Raw genomic sequence first — 11,811 nt, 5'->3', positions numbered from 1 at the left:
GATACAGTGTGGTTAATAACCCTTATATTACCTATATTTCTGTGGGATTAAAGGAAGCAGGGTATGTAACAAGGGGCTTGGTGCTAGACAAAGGTAAGATATGAGGTTAAGCCTGAATCAGGGACCAAGGGCCTTGGCTGTTATGGATCCCCATATGGGGGGCCTACTAGAGAGAAGGCCGGCTGCTTTTCCTCTGAAAGCTCTGTCTAAATGAGCCTGTGTCCTCCTCTGGCAGATGAGAAGCAGAGAACCTGCAGCAATCACCTCACAGGTTTGTTGTAAACAAGAAAATGTCTAGAGATGTCCTTATACATTACTATTCTTAATGAGAAATCAGGCCCAGAGAAGGAATGTGACTTTCCCAAGGTCACAGGGAAAAGCTGGGCCTCTGAGGTTCCTTCCAACTTTGAATCTGAGATTGGAGAATCAATCAGTACCCTACTGCCAGATCCAGAGAGCTTTCCCTCAATACCCTCGCCTTCTCCATCTCAATCCCGCTGGAGAAAAAGGCTTGAGGTGGAGACTGTGCACGCCCCGGTCTAACAATGGGTGAAAGGCTACATGTAGCTCTTCTAGTCTCGGTTCCTCTGGCTCCTCCCCCGTCCTCCTTCCTCTGCAGGCTCCTAGTCCTCCCCCCGTCCTCTTCCCTTCCCTAGGTCCCTGCTCCCCCCGGGTCCTTACTAGGAGCTCAGTCCGGGCCAGCTGAGACAGCCGCAGCTCTTGCATCACCCGGCCCGCCCCTCTGCAGCCCTCTGCCAGTCCCCGCCCAGCCTTCCCTGCGGGTGTTCATCCTCTGCGGAATGTGGGCAGTCCGAGGGTTCCAACCCACCGCGTTGGGGGTGTGGGGGGGTGTGCAGGGGGGGGTGGTTTAACTCCGGTTCTCTCCTTCCCGGTCCCTCGTCTCCAGCCTCCTTAAGTGGGCTTGGGCTCCCGTAAAAAGAGGGCTCCTGCCCGCAGTGGGGGAGGGCGGTGGTTCTGTCCAGCGCCCACGTGGCCTCACGGGAAGCCCACATCCCTACCCTGGCCTAGGGCAGAGTCCAGCCCTGAGACCCAAGCCTGCCCTCGCCCTCTTACCCCCCATCTCGGGCTGCCATCCCCGTTTCCCCGCCGCGTAGGTCTCGGCTGGCCTTTTCTCCCCAGCCTCCGGCCCAGCTCGGCCGAGTTCCAGATCTCCTGGGTTTTGGTGGGTCGTCTCCGAGGCTAATCTGTGTGCCCGGGCAGCTGGGGCTTCTCGGTGGGCCTACTGGGAGGGGGAGGCTGTCCCCTTAGAGCCAACCCCTCCTTCCTGCATGCCTGGAGCTGGGATGGCTGCGGCGGCTGCGGCGGGCACGCCTACGGGACAGGACCCTGGCAAGCAGGGGCACGGGCTTGGGGAGGACCCAGAGGGCAAGGGCTAGGAGGAGGGGGGCAGCTTGGGGAGAGGGGGAGGCTAGGCTTTGGACTGCAGTGGACGAGCTTCACTTCCTAGTCCAACACGTCACGAATTCCGGACATGTATTCAATATTCTGCAGTTTCCCACCGTTGCCGCTGACGCAGTGCCTCCCACATCATGGGCATCAGAGGCCTTTCAGTTAGAAGCCAAGGCAGCTGGATCCAACCCCGGCGTTTTCCGGAGGAGGAAGCCTGGCATCCCGAAACTTCAGTGGAGATCAGAGATAGAAATCTCAGCAGTTTGATTGGCACCACAATCCCCTAGAGGGTCCAGTTTGTGGCCTCTGTGGGGGCCAGGGGAAGGGGGGGAAGGGGAAGGTGATGGGAGGAGGCAGGTGAATCTAGGGGGAACAACCTGACCACAAGTAAGGGTGGGGAAGAGGGAACAAGCTCCTTGTCCCTTTACTCTCCTCTCCTATCCCAGCCACAATGTTCTGACCTTCCCAGTTGTAGCTGTTGGTCAGTCATTTCAGTCTCCTTGTGACCCTATTTGAGGTTTTCTTGGTAAAGATATCAGAGTGGTTGGCCATTTCCTCCTCCAGCTCATTTTGCAGATGAGGAAACTGAGGCAAACAGGGTTAAGAGACTTGCTCAAGGTCACACAGCCAGTAAGTGTCAGAGGCCAGATTTGAACTCAGGAAGATGTCTTTCTGACTCCAGGCCTGGCTCTGCATCCACCGTACTACCTAGCTGCCTCAACAACCCCAAGATTTCCAGCTAAAAGAGACCATTAAAAGCCATCTAAACCAACCCCTTCCTTTTAAAGATGAAGAAATTGAGGCCCAGAGAGGTTAAGGGACTTGCTCAAAGTCATGCAGGCAATAAGGGTCAGAGGCAGAATCTGAACCCAGGTCTTCCTGGCTCCAAATCTCCACCCCATGTCCTGCCCTCTAAGCTCTAGTCTGCACCACCACAACAAAGTCCCTGCTTCCTATTTGGAGTTTTACTTTGGTTTCAGTGATTTACCCAAGGTCACACAAATAAATAAAGTGATGAGAATTCTAACACATGCCATCTGACTCCAAGTCCAGTGCTTTTTCCAGAACACTAGCAATCTACTTTAAAAAAAAAAATTGGTTATCTCTTATTTTTACATCACTTTGGTTTCGTATCATGGAATCCCTTCCTACTCCACACCCAGAAAAACATCTCTTAAAACAAAGACCAACAATAACAACAACAAAAAAAAACCCAGTTCACAATGGCCTACTAATTTATTAAAATGTTTGTGGTTGAATAAAGAAATTTTAAATCCCATGCTCTAAACATCTATCCATATCTATGCCTATATGGAAAGAGCATTTAATGCTCTCCACAAATCAGCATTTTCTAGATTAGGAAATTGGAACCCTGAGTGGTCAAGGTGACATCAGCTAGTCTATATCAGCATCCAACCTGGAATCCAAGTCATCTGACTCCTAAAAGCACAAGATGAACCTCTCCTTTGCTGTCTCCGAATGAAGGGCTCTGGGGCCCAGTGTCTCAGGAGAATGAAGGAAGGAAAACACCTCTTAGTAGGTTTCTTGGGGGAGATGGAGAGGAGATCCCAATTCTAACAATGTGAGGGAGGGAGAAATAGGGTATTAAAAATAAAAATATCGGTACCAGAAAAAGGTGACTTGTCTCCTAAACCCTCTGGAGACTAAAGACCAGAGGGAAATTTTTTGGTCCTTGGAGCCCCTGCTCTAAGCAGAACCCTAGGCTGGCTCCATTGACTAAGCCAGGGAGGCATTTCTTTTTTTTTTCATGTGACCTAAGTTCTCAGGAAGCATTGAATCTCCTCCCCTACCCCCACTCCCCCATTTCCACCCTCCTCATCTCAGCAGGACTGTTGGAGTAGAATCAGATTTGAAAAACTTTGTACCAGGATTTTAGTGGGAGAAAAGGGGCTGGGGGGAGGGGAACTTGAACTATCAGGGCAGGATTGGACCGAGCAGGGAAGAAAGGGGCAGCCCATTCCTCCTACCCTATCTTAGCCACCCCTGACCTCCTTCACCTCCCCGTGCCCCTGCCTCAAGGCTGGTAAGGATCTTGACCCAAATTTGGCAGAATAGACTGAGTTCAGGGGAGGCTATCCCAGCTTTTTCATGGGGGCATATGTAGCAATACTTCAACAGTGCATAAGCCTGGTTTGCTTTACAATATCTCTAATGCCACCTCATGAAGGCACCCTTTCCTGGTGCCCAGGGCTGCTAAAGTCTTCCCTTCTAAGGCTACTTTCCATCCACTCTGTTTTGGGTTTTCTGTCTACTGCTTATTTATATCCTCAATGCTTGGCACACAGCCTGGAACATTTAGTAAGTGTTTAATAAATGCTTACTGGCTTAAATATATAAGGCAGGAGATTATCTGTTGTTCGGGCATGTCCAACTCTTTGCAACCCCGTTGAGATTTTCCTTGGCAAAGATACTGGAGTGGTTTGCCATTTCCTTCTCCAGCTCATTTGATGGATGAGGAAACTGAGGCAAACTGGGTTCAATGACTTGCTCAGGGTCACATATCTAGGAAGTGTCTGAGGTCAGATTTGAGCTTAGATCTTCCTGACTCCACACTTATCACAAGCCACTGTGCCACCTAACTGCCCCTTTGACTTTAGTTGTAGTTAAAATTCTTCTTCCTGTCTCTTTGGAAATTTTGTACAATCTTTTCACAGGTCTGTTGGGGGAGAGGGTGACAAGTAGTAGTCAATAAGTGGGGTGGGGGTGACCAGATGTCACTTAAACCTCACTTTGCTCTGTAAAGAACTAGGAGAACCATCTGTACCACGAAGAACAACATGGTGAAAACAAACAATTTTGAAAAATTTAAGAACTCTGATTAATACAGTGATCAACCATAAGTCCAGAGGATCAATGATTTCGAATACTGACCACTTTCTGACAGGGATGATGGACTAGATGTGCAAAGTGAGACACACACTTTGGGACATTGTCAATGTGGGATTGTATTTTGCTTGGGTATGCTTTGTTTTTCTTTTTCTTTTCTCAGTTTTGGGAGAGGAGAGGTACGAAAAGAGAGGCCAACTGCTTGTTAATTTGAAAAAAAATTAGGAAATTTGAAAAAAAAAAGGAAGAGATAGAACAATAACTTGAAGGATGAAAGGGTCAAGAGAAGATTTTTTTTTAAAGAATAGCTGTGATCTAGACACATTTGTATGCAGCTGGGAAGGAAGAAAATGGTCTAAGAAAAGCTGAAAATGTGACAAAAGGGACAGTTGAGGGACAAATGACTAGAGAAAATAGGAGGCATGAAGAGAGGAGTTGGTCTTGGTAAGGCTATCTCTTCCTCCAAGCCTGAAGCAAAGGAGGAGAGAATAGGATGATTCTGGCAAGATTTGAGATGTAGATTTGGAGGGAAAGGAGCTCATACTGAATGGCCCCAACTTTCTTTTAAAGCCAAGTTCCTTGCTGAAAGGGAGAAAAGAGGAGGTGGTGTAGGGGGTTTGAGGATAGAAGAGAAAAATCAGAACAAATGCTGTGGGGAACAGGGTAAGAAATCCATCGGGAAAGAACATCAAATTATCAGACCCCATGAAGGACCCAAATGAATTTAGATAACAATTTTCCTTTCTTTTAGTGAATCATTGTATTTCGACTTCTTCACATGAGTGTTGGTGAGTGTTTAGCAGCAGATGTTTGGAAGGAGAGAAGGCAGATGGTGGGGGCAACCCAAGGCTGGGGGCTGGGAAGTGAAAAACCATGGTTAGAACAGAGAAAGCAATTCGAAGATAGAATACAGAGTAAAGTTGATCTGATCGTACAGGATGAAAAATAAAGCCAGAACAGATTGTGAAAGCAGTAATAGAGGGGAGTCATTAAAAGAGACACTGAAGATGGAGAAGAGATATAGAAGAGGGTGGGCACAGGGAAACAAGTGAGGATAGGAAGTAATGGTCAGATGGGGTATCCAGAGTTCTCGATTAAAGAAATAGAAGACTTATGGGTGATGCTGGGAATTGAGTTTGACCATTCCTGTTTAGGGCTGAAGCAAAGTAAAGAGCCTGATCTTGGGAGTTTAACAAGCTGATGCATTGGGAAGTAAGTGTCAGAAGCAATATCAGCTAGTGTATTGAAGTTCCCAAATTTAAGGCAGAGGTTGAAATGGAGAGAAAGACTGTGAACCAGATAGTGAACTTAGGGTGGGTACCAAGGATGGCCTGCCAAGCTTATGAATATTTAATAGTTATCATTATATAGCGCTTCAAGATTTCCAAAGCATTCTTCAGATATTCGGATATTACCTGATAGCAATCCTGGGAAAGTAGGTGCTGTTATTATCCCATATTACAGATAATGGTTAGGGACTGAGGTAGACAAAAGTTAAGTGACTTGCCCAGTCACATAGGTAGGGTCTGAGGCCAGATTTGATCTGAGCCCGTTTGTTAGTGTTCTGTCTACTTGGCCTCCTTGCTGCCTCTCTCCTGGGTGAGGCTACATGGTTGACAATGAGGAGCAAAGAAGGTGTTGACTGCCCCTGTGCATTATGTGTTGGTGATGGGATGAGGAAAGAAGTGTGGGGCAAGGTACAGAAAAGGTACATCCAGTACTGGAAAGGGGGAACAAGATATTTAGGTGTCTTTGGGGAAGCCAAGTTTCTGTGATTACAAGAAGATGAAAAGAGTGTGAGAGGAAGAGATCAGATTTCAAGGGAAGTTTGTAGCAAGAGAATACAGTTCCAGAAGGCACCAGAGAAAGTGGATATGGGTGGAGATTAGATGGACAGGGGAAAAGGGAGGGAATAAGAGTTCTTTGGGTTTTTTAAAGTGCCTACTCTGTGCTTGGTATGGTGTGTTGAGCTATTTTCAGATATTATCTTGCCAACATCATCCCCTAGACTCTCCTCCTTTACTTGATTGGCAGGAATGAGGGAGCAGGAAGTCTTAAGGGGAAAGGAATGTTTGCCTAAGCAGTCTTTGACTCTGAATCACAGAGAGAGTTCATTAGCCATAGGGCAGTGGATTGTTAATACTCTACCAAATAGTAAGGGGAGCTGTACCCCAGGACCCAGGTGGGACTTTTTTAACCTTTAGGGAGGGTTTGTTAATCATTTTCCAAATTTTATTATTTTAATTCTTAACTTGATAAACATCAATAAACACGAATGTTTCCATATACAAAGAAGAACAGGAAAGAGGATTGTATGTGAAAATGTGCTTCTCATGCACAGCCCTGGTATTTTTTAAAAATATATAAAAATATTCACAGTTTACCACACTGCTCTTCTTGTGTGTGTCCCTCTTCTGCATCTCCTTTTGCTCTCTTCAGCGTATTTTAAAATGTTTCATTAGCCCTCTTTTCTTATTTTATTTTGGCAATTCTCTTACTACCTTTATTTCCTTCACAACTCTTCCCTCCCTTGTAGCAAATGAGTAAAGTCAATCAAAACAATTTCATGCAATCCTTATGTCTGAAAATGTGTCTCATTCAACACTTATAGTCCATCAAGCCTTAGCCAAGAGGTGAGAAATATGCTTCATCAATAGTCTTTTAATTTCATGATTAGTCATTGCATTCGTCAGAGTTCTTAACACTTTCCAATTTGTTTTCCTTTATAATTGTAGCAGTTAGGTGGCGCAGTGCATACATAGAGTGCTGAGCCTGGAGTCAGGAAGACCTGAGTTCAGATCTAGCCTCAGACACTTCCTAGCTGTGTGACCCTGGGCAAGTCACTAAACCCTGTTTGCCTCAGTTTACTTATTTATAAATAGAGCTGAGAAGAAAATGGCAAGCTACTTCGGTGTCTTTGCCAACACAACCCCAAATGGGGTCCTGGAGAGTCAGACATGACTGAAATGACTAGACAACAACAACTGATAGAATTATGGCAGGAACCCCCTAAGAAGCCTACTTCTCCAACTTGTACTTCAACTTGAGGGTTGGCACCTTCAGATGGCAGCAGCTACTCCCAGGTGCTAAGGGCACCCTGGGGGGCCTCCATTTCCAAAGCTATAGCATCATAGGCCCCTTCAGTTTCCTTTCCATACTAGTCAGCTAGTACACACAATTACCTTAAAGAAAAAGATATTTACTTAGATAGCATAGTAAGAACAGGAGCTATGAAATATTCTACCCTGTGGATCTAGGATATTCTTGTACAAATACACCCAGCATCTGTGGAAAGAGTGGTTACAAAATTAGAGTACAATGATAGTGAGGAATATATGAAGGAAAGGCATCTGGCCCATTTACCTCATGCCTCTGGCCCAGATTTCAGAGCCTGGATATCCATTCTTTCCTCATGTAGTCCTCAGAAACTCCCTGCCAGGCACAGAGTCTTTATTAGCTTGGCTGGACTTTCTGGATCTGCTTCTCTCTGCAGTTCAACCCTGAGTACGTAGTCAGCTTTCTTTTTTGCTTGCTGAGCTCTTGCTCCTTGAAGCTACTGTCCATATTTTTTTTGTCTCTGTGTCTGTCTTGAAAGTATGTATTTCTGTTTTTTAATGGATGCAATGTCTCCAACTGGTGGAGTAGTTCTAGGAGAGAAGGATCCCTCCATAAGGGCCTCCTTCACAAGGCTAAGCTTGGTGTAGCCTCCATGAACTAAAGTGGAAGTGTGTCTACTGATTTTAGGCTTGGCTATTTGAGGGTCTCCAGGGATATGGTCATTTCCAAACTAGCAATGGCATTGCCCTTCCAGCTCAGTCAAAGAAAAACTTTCATATTTATAAAGGAATAACAAGGAATTCACACTTTGTTAACACATTAATACTTTGTCTATGACTATATTTTAGGGAGAGTGGTGGAAATCAGTGACCAACTCCACCTCTTATACAATATTTTAATAATTGTATAGATTTTTCTCCTGGTTCTGCTCATTTCAGTCTTCATCAGTTCACACAAATCTTTCCAAGTTTTTCTGATTCCCCCCTCTTTCATCAATTCTAATGGCAAAAATACTGTTCCATTACATTCGTGTATGTACCCTAATTTTTTCAGCCTTTACCCAATTGACAGCCACTTTGTTCCCAGTGCTTTGTGAAAACCTGACAGGTCAGTTATTTGAATTTCTCTCTCAGGCAGGAAGAGGTAGGTGAGATTCCCTAGGCTAGTTCTGAAAACTTTAGACTCTGGTTCCGCTAATCAGTGAGAGGGATTCCTACTGTTTGGACCTTCCATTCATTAGGTAAGAATGAGACACAGTTGACTGCCTTGTTCTCTCTCTGAAAAAGGAGACCTTTAGTACAATGATCCATCACAATTTTAAAGGAGTCATGATATAAAATGCTATATATATTCATCTCAAGATGAACTGATGGACTCAGAATGTAGGTTGAAGCATCCTTTTTTCCTCTATTTTTCTTGCTTTTTTTTAAAAAACATGGCTACTGTGGAAATATGTTTTGCATGACTGCATAGGTATAATTGGCATCATAGTTCTTGTCCTCTCAATGGGTGAGGGAGAAGGTGGAGAGAGGCAGAGAATGGAGAACTAAGAATAAAAATAAAATGCAAATGTAAAAGAAAGGTAAGGGAGAGGTTGATGACTGTGACATACATCTACTCATGCCTTTTTATTTCCCTTTGTATGACCTTTAGATTTCATTCTTTAGAAATCGTGGTATTTTATTACTCACAGCCTTGTCAGTGTTAAAAAAAAAAAAAGAGAGATGTGTGTTTCATTGAGAAACTTTGGGCTCATTAAAAGTCGAGTTCATGGACTACCCACACTATCTGTCCAAGGCATATGTATTGAAGGGCCAGTTGTATAAGTTGCCTATCCAGCTGCATATCATATCATATCATATCATATCATATCATATCATATCATATCATATCATATCATAGACATTCTCAATCCACTTGGTTTTTCTGTGTGGATAGTTAGAATGAACTCTTGTAAATTTTCATGGATCTCATTTAGGAAGCTCTTCAGTGTTTCAGGGTTTGATATAATTAGTACAATGTTATTCATAAGCAGGAACATCTGTAGAATTTCATTATCTACAGCAAAGGTTCTTAATCTCTGGTCCATATACATACATATATGTGTGTGTGTGTGTACGTACATATACACACATACATAAATACACATACGTACACACATATATGCAGAATTATATATATATATATATATACATATATCTGTATACATATATTGTGAACCCTTTCAATATCATTGGTTTCCTATGTAATCCTTAGTATTTTAATTTATTTATTTAAAAACAGGTACTCATAGGCTTCATCAGACTGCCAAAGGAGATCATAACACAAAATAGGTGAAGAATCCTTGATCTATAGGAAATCCTTCTTTCATTTAGACTCTGTGCCGGACACTCTCAAAGGTAGTGGCAAACATCTTTGGCAAGCATACATCTACCTGGTTTATGCCTTGCTGGATAGGAATCATTATTAGGTAGTCATACAAAGTCATCTCTGTTGCATCTGTCAAGAAATCTTGCATGATTTTGAATTTTCAATCAATTTTAATAAATAAATACTTAAATTTATAATTAATATTTAATACGTGTTTATTGACTGACAACTTTGTGACTATGCGGAGATGATGGTTCAACTATAAAATATACAATATGAGAAAAACTGTTTATTCCCTTCTGAGTCCTTCATCAAGGATGTTCTCCATGTATGTATATTATTATAAAGGTTCAATATTGGGAGAATAGGTGTGTGGTTTTATAATTATTGATATTTTCTTTGTACCTTTTTTTTGTTAAAGAAATTTGTGATTTATTTCAAGTTTAATCTTCCCCTATTCCGGATACTTTAACTCCAGCGTAGACCTTCTCCATCTGTGTGTGCTTTGCTTCTTTTCACACCATTTCTACATCCTTGTGCAGTCCACCAGGACTTTTAATGTTAGAGTTCCTCTATTAAGTATGAAGAGTTTATAAAAATTTTTATGGATAGTTTTCATCTTTCCAGTTTCATTCTCAAATGCTCTTAGTCAATAACCCTTTATTAAATGCTATTGTGTGCTAGGCACTGTGCTGGGGTACAAAGGCTGAGCACTGGGGAAACAAAGAAAAGTAAAAGACATGTATTGCTCTCAAAAAGCTCCCAGTCTAACGGGGAGACAACATGTAAGTAACTACAAACAAGCTACCTACAGAATGAACTGGAAATCAATATACACTAACATTAAGAGAGGTAGAATTCAGAGGCTCCCCCGTGGAAGGCAAGATTTTTACTGGGACTTGAAGGAAACAGGGAAGTCGGGGCAGAGATGGGGAGGGAAAGAATGACCTGCATTAGCTGAGTTTCTGAACAAATATTCTGCAAGCTTGTTTTTCCCCTCTACTGTTTTTCATTATTTTATGAGGTGAAATTGTTCTTAATCTTTCACCACCTTTCTAATTACAAATTAATTTATATTCTAAACTGGTGTTGATTTTGGCTGCCATCTCTTTCTCCATCTGGGAAGGACATCACCTGAGGCTGTTCCTGTTTCTTTGGTTTCTTTGTCATGGTGACTGATTTTCATATTTAAGAAATGCTCTACATCAAAGTCTGCTCTTTTATTCATTTCTTAATTTTTCAGGTCAATGACTAGATCATGTTGGAGTTGCCTCGATTGTGGTGCATATCTTCTTATGTTTATTATTTCTTCCGATTGGGTATTGATTTTGAGTTTTACTTTCCTAAGTTAGTGAAGGACTACATGTAAAAAGCTGATTTAAAATGACTCCCATATTGTCAGCCAGTCATTTTCAGTCTGGTAATTAATAATAATCCATATAATATTTTGACTTTTCTACAGCGCTTCACAAACATCTCATTTTATCCTCCCAAACATCCTGGGAAATAGGTGATATGACAATTCCCATTTTACAGATAAGGAAACAAGAGGCTCGATGACTTGCTCAGGGTTGCACAGGTAGCAATGTTCAAGCTGGATTTGAATTCAGGTCTTCCTAAATCGAGGTCCAACACTACCAGCCTAATAGAAGCCCGCAAAAGGGTCATCAGTTTACATGGGTCCAAGCCAATCAAGTGGGCATCCATGAGGTGCCTACTGAGCGTCAGATGGACAAGTAGGTGGTGCAGGACCTGTGAAGTCACAGGTCTGGTCCCGCCCCCAGATCTGTCTCCCCCAATTGGACGCAAGATCCTTGAGAGGAAGAGGAGCTTCCTTTTGCCTTGGCATCCCTAGATGCCAGCGCAGGGGCTGGGCACAGGAGGTGAGCCCAGAACAGGTGCTTAATAAATGCTTCCTGATTGAACCCAATTCCATTTCACCGCCTGCCTCCAGCTCCCAGGGCCAGCGAAGCCTGCTAATCCAAGTCTAGGTGTTAACCACACACACAATCGCACGTGGCAGCCCGGTCCGGCTTTCCTGGCCCTCCACGTGCTTCCTCTCTGGCGCCCCTTAGCGGGTCCCTGCGGGAACTGCTTTTTTTCCCCCTCGCTGATTCCCGGGTTCCC

At 43.6% G+C, this 11,811-nt stretch overlaps 1 long non-coding RNA gene across 1 annotated transcript; it reads left to right on the top strand.

Moving 5' to 3' along the window:
• Positions 1 to 785: 785 nt before the first annotated feature.
• Positions 786 to 2,444, top strand: LOC140525013 (uncharacterized). The gene is made up of 2 exons (XR_011973891.1): positions 786 to 1,183; positions 1,513 to 2,444. It is a non-coding gene; the product is annotated as an uncharacterized lncRNA (long non-coding RNA).
• Positions 2,445 to 11,811: the final 9,367 nt, after the last annotated feature.

The sequence above is a fragment of the Notamacropus eugenii genome, chromosome 2 (assembly GCF_028372415.1).
Source record: "Notamacropus eugenii isolate mMacEug1 chromosome 2, mMacEug1.pri_v2, whole genome shotgun sequence".
In the NCBI taxonomy this organism is placed as follows: Eukaryota; Metazoa; Chordata; class Mammalia; order Diprotodontia; family Macropodidae; genus Notamacropus; species Notamacropus eugenii.
Note: the sequence above shows the minus strand (reverse complement) of the source record. Positions and strands in the feature narration are given on the sequence as shown.